We start from the raw sequence: 6,760 nt of genomic DNA on the forward strand, positions 1-6,760 counted from the left end.
ATTTCATATTCCACATACGTATTGTACGCATCCTGCAGTGTCTGGTCTAGTACAGCAGAGTGACCTTACGCCCATAGTCATCACCACACGTATCTTGAGATCCGTCCCTTGCTGACTCACTACGCTCTGTATGCGTGCTTTAATGACTCAGGCCCATAAGCTATTTATATTCTTGCCCGACCAACTCTCTACTAATTAATGGCCTGATTGGAGAGGCGGCACCCATGACGAGGGGTACACGTCAGGGCTGCCCCATGTCACCCTTACTCTTCAACCTAGTACTTGATCCTATGCTTGAGACCTACATACATGGTCTGTATTTCGGGGCATCCGTGTTGGATTTATCAAGCTGTCCTTTTGATAAATCCCTGGCATAATACCGGATCCTTGCTTTACCTACTTGGCTAGAAACATAGCAAATAAATGGGCGCACAGCGCTATCCCATATCTAGGTATAGAACTTCCTAAGATCCTTGGTCTCTTCAATCAGCCTCATATCTCGAAAGTTGTTGGGGATCTAGTAAAGAGGTTGAGGGCTGGGGTCATCTCTGTCTTTACTTTATGGGTAGAACAAATTTACTTAAGATGAAATCCTCCCCTAGGTTTGTAGAGTATTTCAAAACTTAATTTGGGGAAAAAAAAATCAAGAATTGGGCTATTGAAACTTCATCAACCCAGGACTAATGGAATTCATTTGGCCGATATGGAACTCTATAATCAGGCTGCTCAGCTTCAGTACCGCAGAGATTTGATACAAGGGTCTGACACCTATGTGGATACCTCACCAGAATAAAATTTCCTCCCTGGCCTAAAATTGACTGCTTTCTTACATCTACATGACCACAAGGTATCAGCGACAGTTCTTGACAACCACCTTTTGATGTCCACTAGATAAAATGTGGCACATCATACATACATGGAAACTAAACCTTACCTATCATCATCATCATCACCATATATTTATATAGCACCACTGAATCCGCAGCACTGTATAGAGATCTTACTCACATCAGTCCCTGCCCCATTGGGGCTTACAGTCTAAATTCCCTAACACAGACACACACACAGAGTAGGGTCAAATTTGTTTGCAGTCAATTAACCTACCAGTATGTTTTTGGAGTGTGGGAGGAAACCGGAGCACCCGGAGGAAACCCACGCCAACACGGGGAGAACATACAAACTCCTCACAGATAAGGCCACGGTCGGGAATTGAACTCATGACCCCAGTGCTGTGAGGCAGAAGTGCTAACTACTGAGCCACCGTGGTATTTGGGAACCCTAGTTTTCAAAATGGAGAGGCTGCCTAGCCATTCACGTTCTGGAATGACGCAGGGCTTAGAACAGTGGGGCAGTTCCTTACTCCATCTAAGAAACCCTTGACTTTCCAACAAGCAGGGAACCTGCACGAAGTGATTAGACCGTTCAACCTAGACTTTTACAGGCTCACATTATGCAAGTGTAGTGACCAGACCATTTACTCAGCAGGTTTGGGACAACCCCCTAGATTTATTGCTTCTTAGGCACCCTCCTCAATGTGGGGTTATTTCCAATCATTATAACTTTTTACGTGAAATGATCTACTACGATACATTGAAAACGGTATTGGGACAATGGTTGGGACGCTAATTTTTTACTTCTTTACAGGTCACAGTGTGTGCTGGGAGCTGTCTTATTCCTTGTTATATATCACTATATATATCCTGGTTCTGTATATAATAATCTCCCATAAGCAGTCAGTGTGCTGGCATCTGTCTTATTCCTTGTTATATATCAATATATATATATCCCGGTCCTCTATATAATAATACCCATAAGCAGTGTGTGCTGGGAGCTGTCACATTCCTCTACATATATAATTATAACATCCCTCTCCTCTATATAATAATAATCTCCCATTATAAACAGCATTTTATATGAGCTGTAATGTCTCCCTATACAGACTCCTCTGTATAATAATCCTTCCACATATCTCTGCTCTCAGCATAATAATAATATATTGTTAGAAGATATTACCTCAGCCTTGTACACGTCCTGGATGTTGTTGTTATATACGAATGAGTTAAAGCTGCTCTCCAGGTTGTAAAATGGCTCCTGCAAGAGTATATGACCACGCCCCCTCCTGACGTCACTGATACGTGCCTGTATCACCAGTATTGAGTCTGAGAGACTAAGGGAAAATGGCCGCCGCTATTCTACATTGAGGACCATACATTAATATATGTTTTACTCTAGTGATAATATTGCTGCTAGTCAGCTATAAGGTATGTTCATTACGATATGGTAGTAGCTAAATCCCCTTCAGCTAATTCTGTGACATCACGAGGTCATGTGACTGTAGTCACATGGTACACAGTGCAGGAGCTGCTGCTGGATGGTAGCGGCTAAATCCCCTTCAGCTTAGGTACCTTCCCAGTCACTCTGACATCACCAGGGTCATGTGACCGCTGCGGTCACATGGTACACACAGTGAAGGCTGATGGAACTGTATGGATGTCGGTGCAGAAGCTGCAGCATTTCTGTCTGTTCCTGGAGTCACTGTGTAGAAAAAGGTAAGAGGAAGGGGTAATGTGACAGGGAGCTAGTGTGTGTGAGATGGAAGCTGCTGGGCAGAGAGGGGACATGTGTGACTAAAGGTGCTGGGCAGAGAGGGGACATGTGTGACTAAAGGTGCTGGGCAGAGAGGGGACATGTGTGACTAATGGTGCTGGGCAGAGAGGGGACATGTGTGACTAATGGTGCTGGGCAGAGGGGACATGTGTGACTAAAGGTGCTGGGCAGAGGGGACATGTGTGACTAATGGTGCTGGGCAGAGGGGACATGTGTGACTAAAGGTGCTGGGCAGAGAGGGGACATGTGTGACTAAAGGTGCTGGGCAGAGAGGGGACATGTGTGACTAAAGGTGCTTGGTAGAGAGGGCACATGTGTGACTAAAGGTGCTGGGCAGAGAGAGGGACATGTGTGACTAAAGGTGCTGGGCAGAGAGGGGACATGTGTGACTAAAGGTGCTGGGCAGAGAGGGGACATGTGTGACTAAAGGTGCTGGGCAGAGAGGGGACATGTGTGACTAAAGGTGCTGGGCAGAGAGAGGGACATGTGTGACTAAAGGTGCTGGGCAGAGGGGGCATGTGTGACTAAAGGTGCTGGGCAGAGAGGGGGACATGTGTGACTAAAGGTGCTTGGTAGAGAGGGGACATGTGTGACTAAAGGTGCTGGGCAGAGGGGGCATGTGTGACTAAAGGTGCTGGGCAGAGAGGGGGACATGTGTGACTAAAGGTGCTGGGCAGAGAGGGGGACATGTGTGACTAAAGGTGCTGGGCAGAGGGGGCATGTGAAGGAGAAGTCTCTTCCCCACACGGCCCCTCCTCAAACAACAATAACCTGACAACAGTTGCTAACTTTTCTCTGTTATTCCCCATGACTCGTATTACATGATCTTTTCCCTCACAAGCCTCCTGCCCACAATCGTGTCTCACTGCTGCCCACCAGCTTTTACCTCACAGGCCCCGCTGCCTCAATCCTGACACCTCTCTTACTTCAAAATGAAAGAGGCGCCTTTTATTTGAAAGAGGAGTAGATCCTTAGCAGTGAATGAGATAATAATACAGAGATCATTATTGCCATAGATGTTGTGGTTATGTTTTTCTTAAAATACTGTATCTAGCCAGAGTTTAGTCAGATGATATTATCATTACAGGCCATTAATATAATTGCTTTTGTCACAAAACTGTACATAAGACACCTCAATTATCTCACAAAAATAACAATACATCCAGATTTCTATGCACTGTTTTTAGGTGAAAAACTTCAGCCTTCTCACTTATCCATAACTTAAAGTTTTGGTATATCTCAGGCATTAATTGGGGATATCAGGAACCATTGGAGGATATTGTAGGGACCAGGCGAAAGGGCCATTTAAGACATCCTAGAAGTTCACAGACACTCCTCCTGCTCTATACGCTCTCCTGTTAGGCCTTCAGTTTAGATTAAGTGCCCAGCGGAGCAGGATATATATCTTATTACTGGAGTGGTCTCCAAAGTCTGCAACTGAACGCGCACATTGCGGATAACTGTGCAATATTCGGAGCCGGGGGTTCAGATGTACCGAGGTAGTGCTTACGATAATGCCCCCCTCACAATGCTGGGTTCCTCTGTGGGACCCAGCCATAGACGCTACAAAGGTTCCCAGGTAGTGATTGCAGGAATGGCCGTCACTGCTGCACAGTGCTCTGTAGTGCACAGTGCTGGAAGATAGGTTTAGCAAGTTGCTGTTGGCCACTGGAATGGCTACTTCTTAGTGTTGGGGCAGCTTCATGTTTCCTTAAGGGGCCTGGGTCAGATGGGGGTTACTGGGTATATATAAGCCCCCACTGGGCACTGGACGTGTGGACGGTGCGTCCTTTTGTACAGCTACAAATGCATTTTTTTTTGTACTACAAAGCAATTTTTGTTACATACCATCCAGACTGCTGCAACATCCATCTTGCTGCCATGATATCTTGGTCCCCTACAGTCCATTCAAATAGTCGCTGCAGGAATAACCTCCCTACTCTCTATCATTAATTACTGTTCTGCTACCGAAATCATCTTGTCTTCCATTTTAATTATCTTTTCACTGCAAAAGTATTTAGAGCTGGCCAATCCATTTCCACCTGTTATATCTATTATCACAATCTGTACGTACCCACCCTCTGCTCACGTTGACGCTTTATTTTTCCTAGGTTACCTCTGCTCTCAGGACTGCGACCCTTCTTGAATGCTGCCCCTGGAAATCTTCACAGAATGTCTGTCTGTCATGTATGGTCTCTAACTGCAGGACCCTGCTGAAAGCTCATCTGTTTACCGGACAGTTCACATAGTGCTTGTGACTTACTTCTCCCAGAGCTGCGCTGCAGAGGGTAAAGGGACACGTTCTGGAGCGGACTGTTCTGTGTTTTTGTTCTTTAAAGTATCCGTTCATCAAGCGATATTAACAAAGGAGAACACAAGAAACATAATAAAAACAGTTTAATTATTTTATTTCTACTCCTGAATTTCATGTTATTATCCCACCTGATGAATTTAACGCGAAGACTGATAGCTGTGTTGTCACTTGTTATGATGAGGACCAGCAAGTGGAATATATAACCTGATATTGTAAATGGACGTTATCAGACATTTGTGTGCGCTGTTACATACTACAGACAGCTGAGCTTTGTAATATATATTTGAATATTTTGTAACCAATACATAATGTGATGTAAACAACATACTGAAAGCAGATTTTTTTTTTGTATATTTGAGAGTGAAGGGTTGTTATAAAGAAGTTATTTCTTTCACCATTAATATTACAGCATCTTTATTATTTTGCCTGCTATACTTTCTCCAAAACATCTCAATCTTTAGTATATCAAGTCTGTATTTTACCTGTAATTTCTATGCCAACCAAGGTTCTCTCCCAGCATTGGAGGACCCAGGAGGGGGTGAGTGATCCAGGGGCTGGCGGGACCACCACACTCATTGGGGTATATTTACTAAACTGTGGGTTAGAAAAGGTGGAGATGTTTGAAAGTAACACGGCCTGTGCACTATTACTGTTACTACGGTAATACTGCACATTATTACCGCTAGTGCGGTAAGTTTAAACGCTGTTTGTTTTGTTCAGGGAGCCGCGAGCAGAAGTCCGGGTTAAAATTACTGTTATCAACGGTGATAGTGCAGAAGCCGATTGAATTCCCCCCTAGCATGATCTTGTTGTTAGATGTGTACACATTCATATGAATTGTTAACGAGTAACCACAAGAGAAATTAGCTCTTAAAAGTTTGTCCTCGTATGTACATTTTATCAAAATAAAAAATAAATGGCTAAACTAATGTTATTATTTTGTTAGGGTGACTTGGAACCAAATTCAAAACACGCTGCCCACATTATACTATCATGTTACTTTGTACTGATACTACCTCAGTGATATAAGACAGTAGTAGACTTACAAGATTTCAATCTTGGATCAATATAAGCCAATATGTATACATGGATATCCTCCTGGAATCTTGTCCTCTTACTGGATCTCCTTATGATAGGTGCTCAAAAGACAAGTGACAACTGACCTGACAAGGCACCAAAGAAGCATAAAAGCAATGTAAAATACAAATATTGGCTTATATTGATTCAAGATTGAAATCTTGTACGTGTATATCCAATAGGGGATTGAGAACACCCATCACGTGGTGTTTTTCTCGTAATTATCAACCCCCACTGGATCATTGGGATATTTAGTGGTTTTCGGTGTAACCACATATTATATGTTACGCTATGATACGAATTTTTTCTTTTCACTTTTTTTATGTGACCATAATCGTGGTGAATGCCAGAAATCTGAAAGTTACTTTGATCACTGCAAACTTCTGGAATTTTTGGAAGACATACATCAAGATGGAAAGAATATATATATATATATTATTTCACAGTTGACTCTTTAAAACTGTTAGCGCCAGCTCTGTCACCATTGGTTATTTTTACAGTTTTTTATTTTAGCACATTGTGTGTGTGTGAGTGTGTGAGAGAACAGAGGCTGCTTTCAGTTGGCCTGCGCAGATATACCAATCTTTTTATTGTATTATAATCAACAATTGTCTGAGACGCAAAAGAGGAACCAAGTATGACAGCCAGCATCCTGCTGCACAGCGGATCACTAAAGCCATGACAGCTATGTTATCACTGGATGTGAGTCCAATTTCCCCATCAATGCATCAGGTTATAACCGATTAGTTGAGATCATGTGTC

At 43.2% G+C, this 6,760-nt stretch overlaps 1 long non-coding RNA gene across 1 annotated transcript; it reads left to right on the forward strand.

The window, feature by feature from the left end:
• The first annotated feature begins 2,293 nt into the window (after positions 1-2,293).
• Positions 2,294-5,846, forward strand: LOC142108694 (uncharacterized). The gene is made up of 2 exons (XR_012680196.1): positions 2,294-2,549; positions 4,719-5,846. It is a non-coding gene; the product is annotated as an uncharacterized LOC142108694 (long non-coding RNA).
• Positions 5,847-6,760: the final 914 nt, after the last annotated feature.

This window comes from Mixophyes fleayi, chromosome 12 (genome assembly GCF_038048845.1).
Source record: "Mixophyes fleayi isolate aMixFle1 chromosome 12, aMixFle1.hap1, whole genome shotgun sequence".
Lineage (NCBI taxonomy): Eukaryota > Metazoa > Chordata > Amphibia > Anura > Limnodynastidae > Mixophyes > Mixophyes fleayi.